Raw genomic sequence first — 18,884 nt, forward strand, 5'->3', positions numbered from 1 at the left:
AATCATCTTCTCGTAAGTCTTGAATAAGAGTTTTTATTGTACAAATCAAATATATATCATTAACTACATACTGAGATTGTTGTTGTAAGACTTGACAAAACATATTTGTTATCCCTATACTTTCTTTCATCAAATGCAAGATAAATATAAAATCAAATGCACTCAAGTAATTAAAAGCACTATCAACATTCCTGTGTGTAGAATAACTTGATAACTCTTTTGTATTTTTTTTAAAACAAAACAAGGTGCAAGATACATATTTATGAAGCTATAAGTTGCAACATACATATTTATCAAACTATAAACAATTTGATTTGCACCTTTACCAGGTACAATCTCATAAATTTCAATCAAATGTTCAAACAAAAGTTAGTAGAAGAACAAACAACACTTCCAATAAAAGTTAGTTTCTCAAAGAATATATGAATTAGAATGACTTCTCTTGATGTAGTAAGCAATACAAGTTGCAATCGATAAGAAAAACATTCGATATAATATGCATAAATAATCATTTATAAATAATGCTTGTAAACTATTCTATATTCCTCTTATATTACAAGCATCATCGTACCTTTGACCACAAATGCTAGAAAGATCAAAGTTATGTTGAGAAAGTATATTACATACTTCTTCTTTAAAAGTTAAAGTTGTATTATCTTTAACATGTGCTACATCTAAAAAACGATCTTGCATAAACCAACTTTATCAACAAATTTTAACACAAGTTTCATTTGTTCCTTTTTTTATTCATCACGAATTTTATCTAAAACAATAAAAAATTTAGAATAAGCAATTTCTTCGAGGTATGTTTTGTCACCCTACTAGATAGAATATGCAATAGTTCTTTTTGAATTTGATGTGAAGTATACTTAGAATATATGGAACATTTTACAAAATAACTTTTGCAACTATGTAACTGTAAGATGTCAAGAGCTTTATCAACTGTAGAAAATTATCTTGGTTTCTTGACTCACTAGTTTCGTTATGATCCCTAAAATCACGAGTTTGAGGTGTTGATAGCGTTTCATTAAGTCTATTGAATCGTTGCAAGTAATAATAAAACGGTAGAACCGAGTGTCGAACTTAAGAATTATATTTTACTATCGAGATGTATTTAATTACTAAAATTGAACAAAAAACATCCAAATTGATTGAAATAATATTTAAAATTAACAACGGTAATAAAATTGATCATTTATAATAAGAAAAATGTCACAGATTAGTTTCACTTCGAATCCAACCTTGGCGTCTAATTTGATTCTAGTTACTGAATTCCTTTATTGAATTATTACCGAATTATCTTTATTATTCTTGTCCTAATGTCTTAATGACAGAACCTTTAATTCCAAAGTAACCCCTAATTCCTTAGTGAATTTAAGATTAAAATTAAACCTTACCGTACAAGAATTCTCTTGTTAAACTATTATATTTGCAACTAATTTAATTGGTTTCATGGCCTGTATCTATCCCTAGACTATAATATCATGAATTTCTCATCTCAAGCATTCGTAAAATCCACTTCCGTTTCAAAATACAAATGGTAGAACATTTTAAAGTTGATCAAACAACAAAAAACATTAAGCACAAAGATGAGAAAAATAATTCAATAAACTCATTCATATAACTAAATATCAAATCAGAAAAATAAATGTTTCGTCTTGTTACAATTATCCCTAACAAATAAGGTTTAGTTACTCATGACAGGGATACAAAAGATAAGGATGAAAGAAGAATTACAATAAGGATTCATGAATGATTCTTAATAAAACTCCTCCAGTGGTATTAAGAACAACCGTCTATGAGTTTCTCTACTAGGGCACAAGTTTCCAAATTTTCCAATATTAAAAACAATCCCTCAAAAGTGAGAAAAATGTGTTTTATTGTGTTCTGCTACACGCCACGCGCCTTAGGCGTGCTTCAGGCGTACCTGGACAGTGTTAGTGGTACAAAAATGTGCCCCAGACACCGGGTTTTGCGCTTCATGCGCAAAACCTCTTATGTTTGGCTTATACTACCTTTTTCTCCTCTTTTGAGTCCGAATTTGGTTCCGGTGTCTTCATAAAAGTTGTTTTTATGGAACTTGGCTTTCATTTGAACTAGTTTTGACTCCAATTGGACATCTAAAACTCCAGATATGACTGAAATACTCCACATAGCTCATGTTGATTTCTCATCAAAATTCAACACTGCACTAAAACAAAAAAACAATGCAAAACTACGAAAAATCTCTACTTAATCAAGGGAATAATAACATAAACATTTTATTAAATCCAAAAACTAAAATCACCAAAATATATCATATAACTCCTTAAATTAACTAATGATTGAAGATAGGTAAGAATAAAACCAATGAAATATATGCATATGATGAAGAGTCATCAAGTGTTAACCAACGCAAAATGTCAATTGAAGTTTAGAAATGTAGTCGATTCTTCATAATTTGTTATGAGCTTTGTACTTGAACAACACTCCTAATATGCATATCTTAAATCAACAAGTCTTGAAATGCTTTCATTTCATTGCTATGTGGTAAGCAAGGCTCCTTACCTATGTGTTTAAGATAGGCATCCTTATTTCCAGTTTTATTCTTCCAACCTCTAAAACCCGTACCAACGAAGGCATGTGATCTGAATGTCCACTTGGTCTTTTGCTAAAAATATAATACGGTAAGCAATATGCAACATCTTCAAAAGGTGAATATTCTATGCATGAAGGAAAAATGGTAAACCAAATGTATTGTAATTGTCTTGGATGAACCTTGTTGTTGGGCATATGATATTGTTCTAAATTTATTTGATATTGACCCCATTTTAGATAAGCTCTTCATATGGCACCCAATTGATTTGGTCGATATATCCATATTGAAGGGTGTTTTTCAGATCATGTTCTAAAGAATTCTCAAAGTCATCTTTGGAAATATAAATATCTTTTTCTTCAATATTAAGATTCTCAGGAATAGTTCCAAATGTAGAAGTTATAAATTTTTAACCCCTTTCATTTTCACAAATTTTTCTCTTATAAAAAGGTACATTTTTGTACTCTTCTTCATTCTCACAAACTCTTTTGATACAACAATGATATTATCAACAACTATAAATCAAAATAATATGTACGGAAAAGTCAATTAAATATAAGCGGATGAAATCTCAAATCTAGTACCCAAATTTTTAACAGTGATAATGTATTTTAAAATAAAATATTTTAAAGTTTAACTTTTAATTCACCTTTTCTTAAAATACATGTAATTTTTTTCTTTTTAAAATCTTTTCCAAAACAATTAAGTGTAATGCGTAAAATTTATATGAAGTTATTAGTCAAACCCCATTGGAAACTCGTAATTTGAGGTATCCTTGATAGACACCTACGTCGAGGGCTCCTCTTGGAGTAAACCACCCTAACCATGTCGAAAATAAAATCACATGGCACCTGTTAAAGAAAAGTCAAGAGTATAAGGTACATTTAAGAAACTCAAATAAATACAATCATTAAAAGATACTACATACATAAAAATCAAACAGTCTACATCTAGACTTCACTCCTCATTCCTACAACTGATCATATCTAACAACAACATCCAAGACAACCTCCAAAGTGTCCACACGTTTCACTAGAATCACTACTCTCAGAATAATTGACTCGTTGCGATGAATGCTCTAAGTCTTCAATTCCCATGACAACATCTCTTAGGTACCCTGAAGGACCGGTCTATGCGCTAGTCAAGTCAACTACTAAGACGATCGTGGTTAGAAGCACAACCGAATTAGTGTCCTTTGACGAAAAAAAGGAAATATCGGTCATTCAATCGAAATGAGGACACATCCCTACACTCTCCCAAATACAAACTCATCAAGACTAGACACTAGCGACGCTGGAGTGACATGAGAATAAGTAAAATCAATTAAAGCAGACAATGCCTCATTAACTCATAGAGGCACTTCTATTTCCATTTGGGGTTCTACCAAGTGTCCGAACTGGTACAAGATAGTCCACCATCCAACAAGTAAACTCGATCTGAATGGGTTGTCCAACCATTACCTTCGTATCTACCACTAGACTATCATATAGAGCTATCCCTTAATTACGAAGCAAATAACATATACAATGAGAACAATGTGTACAGGTATTAAAAACAACACTAGGAAATAAACATGAATATACATATATTTTCAGCAAAGATAGTCTTAATGTAACGCCTAAAGATTAGTGGACATGATTATGGGATATTAACCATTTGCAAAGGGGTGTGAAACTCAATTCTTAAAGATCCTCATTGATCCAAATGTGAAATTTCTCAAATGGACAATCATAGCGTGAATCCCATCATATACACTTTCACGACTCAGTAATCCTTGTAAGGATAAGGCGGGTTCATTCTTAAATAACCACACCCTATGGTCCGCCACGATCACCACGTACTATGATATGCATGATCATCCAATTCCTCATATATGCAAAATACATTTCAATTTTGATATGTAATACAACATGTGTAAACATTTTTCAATACATATTCATAGCGTAAACATATATCCATATAAACACATTAAGTAATCAAATATCATGATCAAGTATAATCTACATACGTTATACTAAATAGTGAAAGATACCCCAATCTCTAAAAGGTTTCTCACACCCAACACGACTTAACAATTCAATCTTTTCCACAACAAAGCAATTTTTCTCATCATAGAATTAACTCATTGGTAGTAAAAACATTTACTATCAAAACTATGTGAAGTAAAATTTGTAGTTATACCTTTTCCCATCGTTACATTACCCTAATTAAATACTTAGATTTTTCACAATTATACCTTTTCCATAAATCTAATCATCGTACAATTTTCCGTCATTACACTATTTACCCTTTCCATCAATCAAATCACCTTAAGCTTGTCATCATTATAACTTTCATCTTGTACCATTAATCAAATCTGAAGTAACAATGTCAATTTACAAGAAAGGAGAGTTTGAATTGTAAATTCACCTTTTTAAAAATTCTTGTGAAAAACTTAAGAAAATAACTCAAGATTGATCTTGGTTGTGAAAATAGAAAACGGAGAACGTTCTTGGTTAGTTAAAATCAGTAATTTAGTTTACGAATTTAACTTGATTATTAATCAGACTAAAAGTAAATAGATAAGGGAAGATATACCACTCAAGGATATATCCTGGTTCACCCAACTCGGGCTACGCCCAGTCCTCACAACTGTTAGATTTTTCACTAAGTGTTCAAAACTAAGAACTTTCTTGGTTTTACAGCACCTAGCTCAAATCAAACTTGATATGTTACAAATTTAAAACCTTTCCACGCAGAAAAGAGTTCAATCAGATCACCTATCAACCTTGATAGAAATTCTTACAATCTACTCAAACTATATTAAACTCTTATAGTTCAAGTTTTACAATAATGATGAGATTGTTTTATTAGAACCTGAGAATGCTCAACACTTGTTTGAGCTCTGATTCTTTGACAGAAAAATACACGATAATGATTCTAAGAATCGAACGGAAAAATCAGAATTCATTCAACGTTTGTGAGTGAGAGAAATTCAAGTATGATTGAAATTTAGTACTTGAAGCTCTGATTTTTTTTTCTTGAGCATTGGCCTTCCTTTTATAGGCTTTTAGGACATATAATAATGGTCAAAAGAGTTGTTGGTAGTGTTCTGTTAGTTTTGACCAAAACCAATATATATGATTAAGAATATTCCAGCCTTTGAACACTTTGTGAAATTTGTTTGACTGAGCGTTTTTCTTCATTCTTGATCAGATTTCTTTTGTGTTTAATGATCCTCTATACCTCGAATATATTTGTTGATGATATTGCTTCGATTTAGAGATTTGATAATGCCAAAACAACTTGGAGAATGATGACAGTCTGCTGGAGAATGATGTTGAAAATTCTAGAGACTGATCTGAACATTCTGAACATTCTCCAGCGTAAGTGTATGTGGTATTCAAGAAAGTCTCCAGTTTTTCGAATGTACACGGTTTTGTTTACAATGGGGGCGGTTGCTATTGATCATGTTTTATACAGTGGGGAGTAGGATAACCAATGTGATGAATCTTACATGGATGTCATGTGTTTGGTCCATTTAGAAGATGAGGAATAATGTTCTTTTTAGGCAACGAGATTTTAATGTGGAACAAACTCTAGAGAATATTAAAGTTCTATCATGGTTTTAGTTAAGACATTGAGGCAGAGGATTCCATTATATGAGTCTTTGGTGTCGCCAAACTTTAAGAGTGAAAAACATAAGAAATTAAGGTTTGAATTGTGTTTTTAAGTTTTAAAAACTGTGGATAAAACATGTGATAATATAGAATGTGATAAAGCAAAAGTAAGAGATAAAAAGAGGAATATGATTCTCTCGTAATGTATTTTCAGTTTTTCAGCACTCGGAAAAATAAAACAAAGGTATTTTTAGTTTTTCAACACTCAGAATAGGATTCTCCCAAGTTTTTTTGCAATGAAGATCAAATGTTCTTTTATAGAGAAACTTCAAAGTCATTAGGGTTTCTAACCGTTGTTATGATTGCATGAAATTAATATGTAAAAAAAAGATTTGTATCGAATCTTCAGAGATCTTGAATCAACATAAAAAACTTGTCCAAATCTATATTCATAATTAAATCAGCGTATCTTCATGGAAGCAGTAGGAAAATCAAAAGATGACATTTCTAGATGATGTCATGCATTTCTTTAGTTAGATGATAAGTTCAACTTTGATGAGCAGATAATGTTGAGATGTTGACTTCTTCAAAGTTTTAGACTCAATTGTTTGACTAAAGAAAGTTGACTTTTATTATAGCGTTAACTTTGTCAAAGTATTGACTTGATGCGTTGACCAAACGATGAACTAGTTTGTCAGATTTATCAGGCGTAGAATAATCAGAGTGAGCTTGTATTGTCATATTATTTGAGGCCCGTTGAGAGCGCGTTGATCAAAATTAGACACAATTTTAACATATTTTCCATAGCATTGCCTTGATTTCTTCATTTATCTTCTCTATTCATCAGATGATGCAGCGTAAATTTTTTAAAATCTTTTAACAATAATCTGTACACTTAAACAATTTCATTAGCACAAAAAATTATTCTCGCAACATAATTTTTATTATCATCAAATTTTAAAAATTATTGTTCTTCAAAACAACTTGTTATTAACAAACATTTTCTTTGCTTTCTTTAGTATGGGTTGTGTTTTAGATATGGGCGGTGGTTTTGGTGTAGGGGTGGTGTTAAGCTTTATGCTTTGCCTTTCTCTTTTATTATTTTTGTAACTTTCTGTATTATAGCTAGACACTGATTGTGCTTCATCTTTTATTAATATATTTTCTTGGCTTTTCAAAAAGAAACAATTATATTGACAATTTAATCTTACTAATATCCACAAGTTTATTCTTACGAAATCAAATAATATTGCACTACTATACCATTTTATTATATTAATTTTTAAAATGAACATATTTTAATAAATATTTATATTTTGAGACATTTTTTTTAAAATAAAAAATTATTATTAATGAAAGTGACAATGATTATATTTTAAGATATTCTTTTTTACAATTTTATTTCTGGTGTTATAAAATTAAACACATCTCACGGACAAGTAAACTTTTTCTACAATTTTAGTGTATAGCCAATGTCACATAACAACAATCCTCAAAGAGATGCTACAACAAAACCACCAATCTGGTAAATATTCTTCCTAACTAATTTACACACGAAGCAAAAATAAACATCAACTGACAAAGTAAGTGTTGTTTTTCAAATTGTATACCAATACAATGGCTCATCATCCGTCACACACTTACCTTTCAAACAATGGAATCCAAGAAAATGCCAACAGAATCGCAACTACTTCGCTCTGCCTTCTGCATCCCTTCGTAAGCATTGCGCCGCAGCTGTCTTCGGACTTTGTCTTTTTTGCGTGTTGTGCCGTTCTTCTTCACCGTTGACCACCTCGTGTGCAGTTGTGCACCGTTCACTCTGGTCCTCACTTTTTCGCTTGCACCACTAGTATGAGTCACTGACTAACGTGATTGCATGTTTGCATTTTTTATTTTGATACTGCCATGAGTTTGATAACTTGGTTCTTTGGATGATATATTGAGTTTGAGTGAGTTTTAATCTGATTATGTTTCTAAATCTGTGATTGTGAGTGTGTTTCGTAAACAGCAAAAATAACACATAAAAAGAGAGGGAATGAGATAAACATATATATTATTTAAGGGACAACATTTGGGAACCCAAAAATATTCAATTAGTAAAACTAACACATGTTTGGGATTCCATTCACCTACTTGTCTTTTATTAAGTTTTCGATGTATATATTCATTTAAGCATCACTTTTGAGACCCAAAAAAGTTCAATTAAAAATATTAAAACATGTTTGGTGTAAGACCCACAATTTCATTATCTATTGCAGTACCATTGTGTCTGTTTGGGTTTTTTGACAACAATGAATTTTGTACTGTCAAATATTTTAATTCAAAGGAAGATAATTAGAAGTACAAAAGTTTTATTACGTTTATAATATTATCAGATGGTAAAATTCTCGAAGAACAATTCAAAAATAAATTTTAACTTTGTCAATTTTAGTTCTCATATTTATTTATGATAAATTAGATTGACCACATAATTTTCTCAATGAGATAACAATTATTTGAGTTCGATAACAATCTAGTTATTTTACAATGAAAATTATTATTAGTAGATTTTACTCGGTTAGTTTTCCCGCGGTGAATAAAATTGTTAGCAGGAGACTTCTATGCATAGATTAGATATTTTCATTGAAGTGACATGAAGTCGTAATGATGACAAGTGTAAGCGATTTGAGAGATGGTAAGGTATGAAGAGTGTAATGATGACAAGCGTAAGATGATTTTGTTGAAACAAAATCTTAATTTAATGTTTTGATGAAAACAAACAATAAGTTAATTAAGAATGTTTAATTTAACCTGTGTTTTTAGTATATTAATTTAAAGATAGGATTTAAACAAAAAAAGAAATCAGCATAAAAAGGCAACAAACTGAACATACAAGAATGAAGAACATTCTTAACAAAATATGGAAAACGGAGAATGTTCTCCAGTTTCAAGAATGATCATCACAGCTCCAAAATCAATCAATCTCCATTAGTTAAAAGAAGTTTTAGCCTCTGAAATTTACATCTATATCATCAAAACTTGGCAAGGAACAAACTGAGATGATCAGATTCAAAGAAACTACTCAAATCACAAAGAGGAATATCACGAATTAGCAAGACCAAATAGATTTGAACCTTCTCCAACTTGACTGTCAAGAACGAAGAACATTCTTGACAGCATTCTGATCATTCTTCAGCATGTTGGCATTAATCTCTAGCATGCTAACATCATTCTCCAACATGTTAACATTAATCTCCAGCATGCTAACATCATTCTCTAGCATGTTAACATTAATCTCCAGCATGCTAACATCATTCTCCAACATGTTAAACATCAATCTCTAGAATGATAACATCAATCTGCAGAAAGATCAGATCTATCTCCTAAATGATCAGATCAGTCTTCATTTCTTGAATACCACATACACTTACGCAAAAGCACGAGCTCACTTCTAAAGAAGCTCATTTCATCAAATTATCCTTTAAAAGTAACCATTTTATTTCATATGATTTTATGTTGCGATGCATCAAGACCTTCAAAATTCTACACCAAAATATTATAGTCCTCTTTCAATCATAATCACAAGTTTCATTTTTTACAAATCTTTAGAAAAATTTGAATTCAAATTCTACTAGAACAATTTTTTATTAGACTTAGTTTATGCACAAACTCTAAATTACCACAGTCCATTTACCTTGAAAAATAGGAGTGTTAAAATCCAAAAATAAATATAATGTTAATCAAAACAAGAAAAACATTTTTTAAATTTAATGATTTAATCTAGTAATAAAAAGACGTGTCTTAAATTAGTTGATCTAACCTCGTCGAGAAAATCGAAGTCTTTTATTCTCCTCACATTTGAAGTGGATTCACAGCTAATACAGCTCTAAAGGATGTGGATATATGTTGTAATGGCATCCTAACATCTAAACCATATACCAGTTTGAAAGGTGTCTCTTGCGTTTCTGATTGAGACGTGGTGTGGTATACCTATGGTACTCCATTGAGTTCTTTTGCCATGCTCTCTTCATATGATTAATTATTTTTCTTAATATGTTGAGGATTATCTTGTTGGCTGCCTCAATTTGTCTTTTGATTTGTGGATGTTCTATCGAGGAGAACTTAAACTTTATCCCAATTTCATTGTAGAAGTCTTGGAACCTTTAACTTGAAAACTAGGTGCCATTATCTTTAATGATACAATTGGGTAATACATGTTGGCAAACGAAGTTCTTCCATACGTACTTCTTCATCATTTCTACACTAAAAGTGAGTAGAGGCTCGATCTCTATCCATTTAAAAAAAAATCTATAACAAATATAATAAACTTAAGTTGACCTGGTTCAAGGGAAAAAGGTCCAAGGATGTTTGAATCCTAGGCGTTGAAAGGCCACAATGTCACTACTTGATGTAGCACATCTGGTGCTTGATGTGACTAGTTGGCAAACCTTTAACACTTGCATATTTCTTGACAACTATTCTACAATGTGTGTTCATTGTTGGCAAGTAATATCTTGATAACGGTAATAATCAATGCATGTGGGTACATGTTTCTGGTTTTGTACTTAACATTTTGAAAGGTCTTTTCAGTCTAAGATTAGTTTATTAGTGTGCTTCTAAACTTTGGGTCATAATTGAGTTTTAATTTAATTATATGCATATTACTCGCTCGTTCTGCAAACTATAACTTGAGCTCTGGATATTGGATTGACCTGTGCGAGCAGACGTTGGAAAGCTAAGAGTTATAAATTTTATGTTGGCACAAAAAGCCCAACTCAGAACTTTACTTGCTCAAAACTACTAATTACGCGACCTGAGCTTTTGTAATAATATTTAGTATTAGACAACTTGATTTTTGGCCAAGAGCTTTTAGCTAGAGCCCAAAATGAGTAAGGCTGTTTTTAGAGCAAGGCTGTTTTTTCTTTCGACTTACGGAAAGAGATAGGGAGAGACATATATACTCAAATGTTGTTTTTTTTTTTCTTTTCGAATAATAACCTTTTCTTTTTTGGATTCTTGGATGGAAGGCTAATTTCTAGGATTAATCCACTGTTTTCAGAATTTCATCAAGACCTTCAGGTTAATTTGACAGAATTGGTTAATTTGACTCTCAATTGGATTGATAAATTTGGTTTGATAGAATTCAGTTTCTAAATTAATTAATTGATGTTTTTCGACGTTGATTGTTAACTATAATCCATCAATTACTGTGATTTTTAATTCAGTCAAGGAAACATAATTCACATAGGGTTGATTATGCTTGCTTGATTAATTCTATAGTCAAACATATATAGAGTTATAATATAGAAATTGAATTTGTTGATAGAACATGTGATAAGTCTGAAATTCTCGAACCTGTGGATTAATCGTTCCAACATACTTGTAATTTGTTTTCTCAATTTGTTCAAACCTAAATTCAAAATCCCCTCTTTGTTTTCATTAATTCTAAAATTCATTTAATATTGTTAGGAGTTCTTGCGAGACGACTCGAGTTGTTGCCCTAAACTACATTTTAATACTCGTATTTGACCCATGAACGATAGCTAATAAATCTTCATCATATGCATATTTTTCATTGTTTTAAGTCTTATTTATCTTTAATCATTAATTATTTTAAGGAATTATTTGATATATTTTTTTGATTTTAGTTCTTGGATTTAATAAAATGTTTATGTTCTTATTTCCTTGATTAAGTAGTAGTTTTCTCTTGTTAGTGCAATGATGAATTCTGGTAAGAAATCAACATGACCTATGTGGAGTATTTTAGATATGTCTAATTGGAGTCAAACCAAGTTAAAAAATGAAAGCTACGTTCCATAGCTACAAATTTCATGAAGACGTTGGAACCAAATTTTGACTCAAAAGAGGAGACAAATGCACTACATGTCAAACAACAAAGGTAGTGGACCCGAAGCCCAAAATGCATAAAAACGTGTTTTTTCTCACTTTCTATGTATCTTTTTGGCTATTGAGAAGTTTGGAGACTTATGCCCCATCAGAGAAACTTAGAGACGACTGATTCTAACACCATTGATTGAGTTTTATCAAGAACCATTTATGAATCTTTCTTGTGATTCTTCTTTAATCTCTATCTTTTGTATCTCTATCTTGAGTAAAAGATGAGTGAAACAAGATGAAATTCTTATTTGTCTGATTTGATTTTTAGTAATATCAATGAGTTTATTGAATTATTTTTATCATCTATGTGCTTAATGTCTTTTATTGCTTGACCAACTTTAAACTATTTTATAATTCGTATTTTGAAACGATCGTGGACTTCATGAAATTGTAGTCTATGGATAGATGCAGGTCATGAAACCAATTGAATTATTTGTAGAGACAATAGTTTAATAAGAGAATTCTTGTACTGTAAAGCTTAGGTCTAATCTTAAATTCACTAAGGAATTAAGGGTTACTTTGGAATTAAAGGTTTTATCACTAATACATTAGGACATGAATAATAAAGAGAATTCGGTAATAGTTGAATAAAAGAATTTAGTAACTAGGATCAAATTCGAAGTGACACTCATCCTTGATATTTTTCTTATTATAAAAGTTCAATTCTATTACTCTTGTTAGTTTCAAATATTATTTCAATCAATTCAAAAACGTTTTGTTCAATTTTAGTAATTAAGCACAATTCGATAGTAAAACTCAATCCTTGAGTTCGATACTCGGTACTACTGTTTTCATTATTACTTGCAACGATTCAGTATACTTGCTAAATTGCTATCAAGTTTTTGGTGCCGTTTCGAGGGATTTCCATATCACTATTAAGTTATAATTTATTTACTTAATTGAAATTTTTTGCTATGCAATAATTTATTTCCAACCGATCACAATCAACAACTTTGAAATAAGTCTCGCTCTACACCCAGTGTTGAAAGAGATTCAATTTTTGGTAAACATAGGAATGATGCCAATATATATCTCACAAACTTCTTTGAACTATGTGAAACAATGAAAGTGAATGGTAACACTAAAAATGGCAATAGGTTGAGACTATTTTCGTTGTCATTGAAAGATGATGCTAAGGAGTGGCTTAATTCTTTATCCTCTGGTAGGATCATCACACAATATGACCTTGGAGATAAGTTCTTGGAACAATACTTTCCCCAACCGTGTTCTTCAAAAAAGGCAAGAGATTTCCAACTACAAATAGAAAGAAGAAGAATCTATTTGTGACACATACACGAGGTTCAAGAGTTTACTAGCAGGATGCCCCAGTCATGCTTATGATGACACTGCTCAAATGCAAATATTTTGTAACTTTTTGAGGTCTAGCATTATAATTATGTTGGATGCTACAACAGGAGGTTCGTTGAATTACAAAACCAATTCAGAAACATGAAAAATTATCGAGATCATGGTATCAAATGAACAAATGATGTTGTATGATAGAGGTGGTGCGTCAAAAAGTGGTATGCTGGATTTGAATGTTATGGACGTCAGATTGGCTCAAGGGAAGTTACTCTCAAAATAGAGAGAATCTGTTATTGCCTCTAAGATAAAAAAGCGGATGACAACTCTAAATATACAACCCCAAGTGACCCTCGTCAAATTATTGAAACATATAGGTTGTTACTTTTGTGGAGGAGCACATAAAAATAGAGTTTGTGAAGTATCAGATGTTGATGATACAAAAGAACCAGAAGAGGTGAACTTTGTGGGTAACAACGGGAAGCAAAACAATCCCTACTATAGTACGACAATCCAGGTCGAGAAATCATCCATTTTTTTCATGGAAATATCAACAGGGTGGACCTTAAGGTCAAAAAAGAGCTCAAGCAAATCAAGCTCCACCTCGTAAAGCTTCTTGGGAGATTGCAATTAAGAAGTTAGCACCGAACACAAGTGTTTTCATTTAAGAGTCAAGAGTCGTCTAGAAAAATCGTTCAGCCTCAATAAAGAATCTTAAGACCCAAGTGGGTCAAATTGCTCAACAGCTAGCACAAAGAGCGCCTAAAAATTAGTCTAGTGGAACAGTTTCAAACTCGCGAAATTATATTAATGTCGTGACAGCAAGGAGTGACAAGGTAATTGAACCATTACCACCTAAAGCTAAAACAGGTGGGAATATTTCTGTTAAGGAGGACAACATTCTTGAAAAGAAGGAAGGATCTGTTATGCAGAAAAAGGAAGCCTTGCCGAATTCCAAAATTCGACTTTCGTTTCCTCGAAGATTAAAAAAGAAAGACATTGAAAAACAATTTGGTAAGTTTCTGGATTTTTTTAAAAATTGCAAATTAAGATCCCTTTTACAGAAGCATTAGAGTAGATGCTGACTTATGCCAAGTTCATGAAGGAGATTCTATCAAAGAAAAGAAAAATTGGTGGTAAAATAGTTTGGGAATATAACTTTTGAGAAGGTCTTGTGTGATCTTGGGGCTAGTGAGCCTTATGCCCCTTTCTATATACAAAAGGTTAGGCATTGAAAGAGTAAAAGACACACAATTGATGTTATAGTTTGCGGATCACTCAACGAAACACCCATATGGGGTGGTGGAAGATGTGTTGGTCAAAGTAGATAAGTTCATTTTTCCAGTGGATTTTGTGGTACTAGACATGGAGGAAGACAATGACATCCACTTGATCTTAAGGAGACCATTCTTAGAAATCGGGAGAGCTATGATTGATGTGGCAGATGACACCTTAACCTTGAAAGTAAATGAGGAAATAGTTACATTCAATATTCTAAAAGCTATGGAGCATTCAAAAGAAAAAGAAGAGTGTAATCGAATTGAGATTTTCGATTTGATAGTCGATAACAGAGTTGAACATCAAGTACCTACTTTGCCTTTAGAAAGGGTGTTGTGCTTACCCTATGATGTTGTTAAAGATAGTGAAGATCCAAGAGTGAAAAATGTTTTAGCCATGTTAGAAGTATCACTATCTCTCTCTTCCCGCTTCCATACTAGGTGAAAGGAGTTGAAATGTTATGAAGACAAACTTGTAGACAAAAAGAAAAAGACGCCATTGGTTGATCTCAAACAATTGTCACCTCACTTGAAATATGTATTCCTTGGTGAGAAGAAGGATGATGTGTTATTTCTGTCATATATACCACCTTGACAATAGTTGAGGCGTCAAGCGAATGACTTTAAAGAATCCCTTCCTGGGAGGCAACCCATGGGTAGAGGTAACTTTTATTTTTGCAATCTTATTTTTGTTATTTGAATTTGTTTCTTTTTAATTGTGTGTAAACATGCACTATGATGTAAAAAATTTAACAACTTAAAGCTAGTCTTAAGTTATATGTTTATGATTTCGAGTTTAAAATTCTACTTCTTTGCACATGTCATTGATCAATTCAACGAGTTTCACTAATTGATATATTGTTGAGTACTCTTTGGATGTGGAAGTCTTGAGATTCTTTAAAACAATAAATTTTGTAGTGATGTGTTTGACATCATTTAGATAGTTCATATTCTCTCTTATTATCCCAGTTGTGAGCTTTTGAGCCTAAATACTTTAATTATTTGTTGTGTGATTATCCAGACATGTGTTATCCATTCAGAACTTGTAATAATTCTGACTTGCATCACTTGTGATTTATGCATACACTGAGGCAATTTTGTTTAGTTGTTTGAGTCTTTTTAACTACCATGTGCAAATTTTATCCTTTGCTTTCCCTTTTAGGCCTTTCCCTTTTCTTTCAGTTACTAGCCACATTATAAGGCAAAGACCATATTTTAATTAAATCACCTTACTTGGAGTTAGGTAGAAAAACTTTTGTCTTGTCTTCGTAAAGTTCTAAATTTGGGGTTGCTCATGAGATAACAACCTTTTAAGTTTGGGGTAGTGATTCTCAAAAATAAAATAATATAAAAAAATCAAGAAAAATAAAATTAAAAGAAGAAAAAAAGTCAATTTGTGTACTTTGATGGAATAACATCTTCTTGGTTATTTTGCTAATATTTGAGAATCTTCACAATGAAATTGTGAAAAAAGAAAAGGCAGAATAATTTGAAAATGTGTACTTAACTCCAAGTAGTAAAACCTATTATCCCAAAATGTCATACCCTTATCTAAGCCCCATTACAACCTAGATATCCTCAAAAAGTGAATGTTTTTTTGTATTGTGATTGCTAACTAGAATATTTTCAAGCCTATGATAGTGTGATGCATATTCTATGATTTGAGTGATAAATTCATAACCATTGCTATACACTTGAGAGAAATTTTGGTGAGATTGTGTGAAGAGAGAGTTTAACTTAATAAATGAATGATATGTTTACAAATGGTGTTGGTTTTTTAGTGCAACCTTAGAGCAAGATGAATGCTTTGTAGTAGCTGGAACTTTGAGGATTCAGTTTGATTTGATTTGAGGAATTCAATTTAAGCTTGTTTTTAAATGTACCCAATTTGAAATTAATTGAAAGCGGACCAGGTACCTTTGATTCTAGCTCTAAAATGGTTCGCACAAATGCATTCATGCATTTCCTACGTAGCACACTCAACTTATCTATCATCTAAATACAATAAGAAAGGTCGAGCAAAACCACACCTATAAACCTTTCCTATGATGATAATATACTGAGCGACATCCTTTTTATTTTCCTGGGAGCATCTCGCTTAAAAGATATTTCCAGATATCTTTCATCCATATTGGAATATAAGTAATGGTGCATATTTCTGATTCAAAAATATTTATTGTTAGATGATATGGAAAATCCCCATTTGATGTTGACTTGATGCTTTCATGTTGGATGGCTTGGCAAGTTTGTCAGCCTTCGTTTTCTCAGCTCGAAGGGCGTGGCTGAGTTGAACCTCTTTGAACTTCTTCAAGAATTTATTCAAGTAATTGATTAAAGTTACTTCCTTTGCATAATATTCTCCTTTGACATGGTTCACAACAAGATTGTTAACTCGAATATATGACACTCCCATTTCACGAGGTATATGTAGATATACTATGAGGGCTCTATACTTTGGTTGACTCCTACTCCACTTATATTTGATGATCCATCTACGATCAAACCCCACACTTCAATTCATGGTGGATGTGTCCTTTTTATGACGAAATCTACCAAGACTTGAGATTTGATTGCTTCCTTTCGTTTATAATGAACCTAAAATTCTAATAGTTCGATATACCAGGTTACCATCCTTCCATAGATTTCTGGATTTTGTGTTACTCACAAAATGACTTGCAGGAAAATCTAGAAGAGGATGGGTTGAATAGAGTTCTAGCTTTTACTCCAATTAAATTTGTGAATATCTCTAAGATATTTAATGAATTTATTATTGATAGAAACATATAGAAATAAGAATTTTCAATATGAATAAAATCTAACATGTTGAGAACAATGTAAAATAAAATTTTTGTTCGATAATTAAAATCGAGGTATGATTCAAATATAGAAATTTCTAAGATCACAATTTTCTATCAATTTCAGCACAAAACATATAATTTGTCACCAAACACCCATATTGAACCAGATTCTTGGAAAAATCCTCTAAAAATTATGAACCCTTATCTTCAAGATGAAGATCACACTTCAAAACTTGAAATATAGAACCTAGACATAATACCTCCCAGAACCTAGAAGATGTACCCTCTTCCATCCTTAAACGTGATATTCATTGATATCCCTTCAATGATCAACATATAGAATATACATCCCAATAATGATAAACTCTCAATGTTGTTTCTCACACCAAATCTCGGATTGGACACACGACTTGAGCACCAAAGAGTTTTTAATTTATGTTATGATCTTAAATGGATTTGTGGAATGGGGTGAAAGTATTCCTATGCTATAAGATGTTTTGGAATACTTATATAAGATCCAAGGAAAAGATTGGCCAAGGTAAAAAATTTCAGCAATTGAAATAACAATTATGTAACTATCATATATATATATATATATATATATATATATATATATAAAATAAAAACAAGTATGCGAGCCTTGTTAATTGATTCACAAGGCTATAAGTCAACTTACATGAGATTTGAAAACAATTTTACACATGTGCAGTAAGTGTGAGTTGATTCACACCTTGGTAAGCTGACTCATAAATCATTTTGTTTTTTGGAAAGTTGACTTATCTATCTTGTGTGTCGATTGATAGGTTTGTGACATCAAAAGCTATAACTCGATTCATATAACAACAAGTCGATTTACAAAGATAAAAATCATTTAGAAAAGATTTTGAATGCATTTCAAAGTGAGCCAATACAATATGAACATGCAACAAAATTTATGGATGCTAAAAATAACATGCAATAAAATTTTCATGCTAAACCATTCTTAATCGTGAGTTCTTTCTAATTCAATTAGAATTTGAAAGAGATTGAGAAAGACAATCAATAAAGACATACACACATCATCTAATCTAGATCAAACTAGTTTTGACATCACTCAAAACACTAATTCTAAACTAAAAAAGAGTCCCTCACAATTTCATTTTGAAGAATCTTAATTTAGGAAAATTAATTTTGATGACTATCATATGTCATTGGAAGTAGTGTCCTAACATGCAAGAGAATATGATTAAAGAAAAAGCTAGTTTTTCTATTTTATGATACCATACTTTACTCCTTAAAAATACTTTGCTTATAAGATACATTGGGTGTTGAATAGCTTCTCTTGAGCTAATGGCATCCTTTGTCATTGGTAAAAAATCATTATAGGGATGCTATTCGGCTTCCTAGGTGTTGTACTTTTTTAATTAATGTTGGACTACACATCTCTTATATAATTTGCATTTGTCAAGATTTTCCT

The sequence above is a fragment of the Cicer arietinum genome, chromosome 3 (genome assembly GCF_000331145.2).
Source record: "Cicer arietinum cultivar CDC Frontier isolate Library 1 chromosome 3, Cicar.CDCFrontier_v2.0, whole genome shotgun sequence".
Taxonomy (NCBI): Eukaryota; Viridiplantae; Streptophyta; class Magnoliopsida; order Fabales; family Fabaceae; genus Cicer; species Cicer arietinum.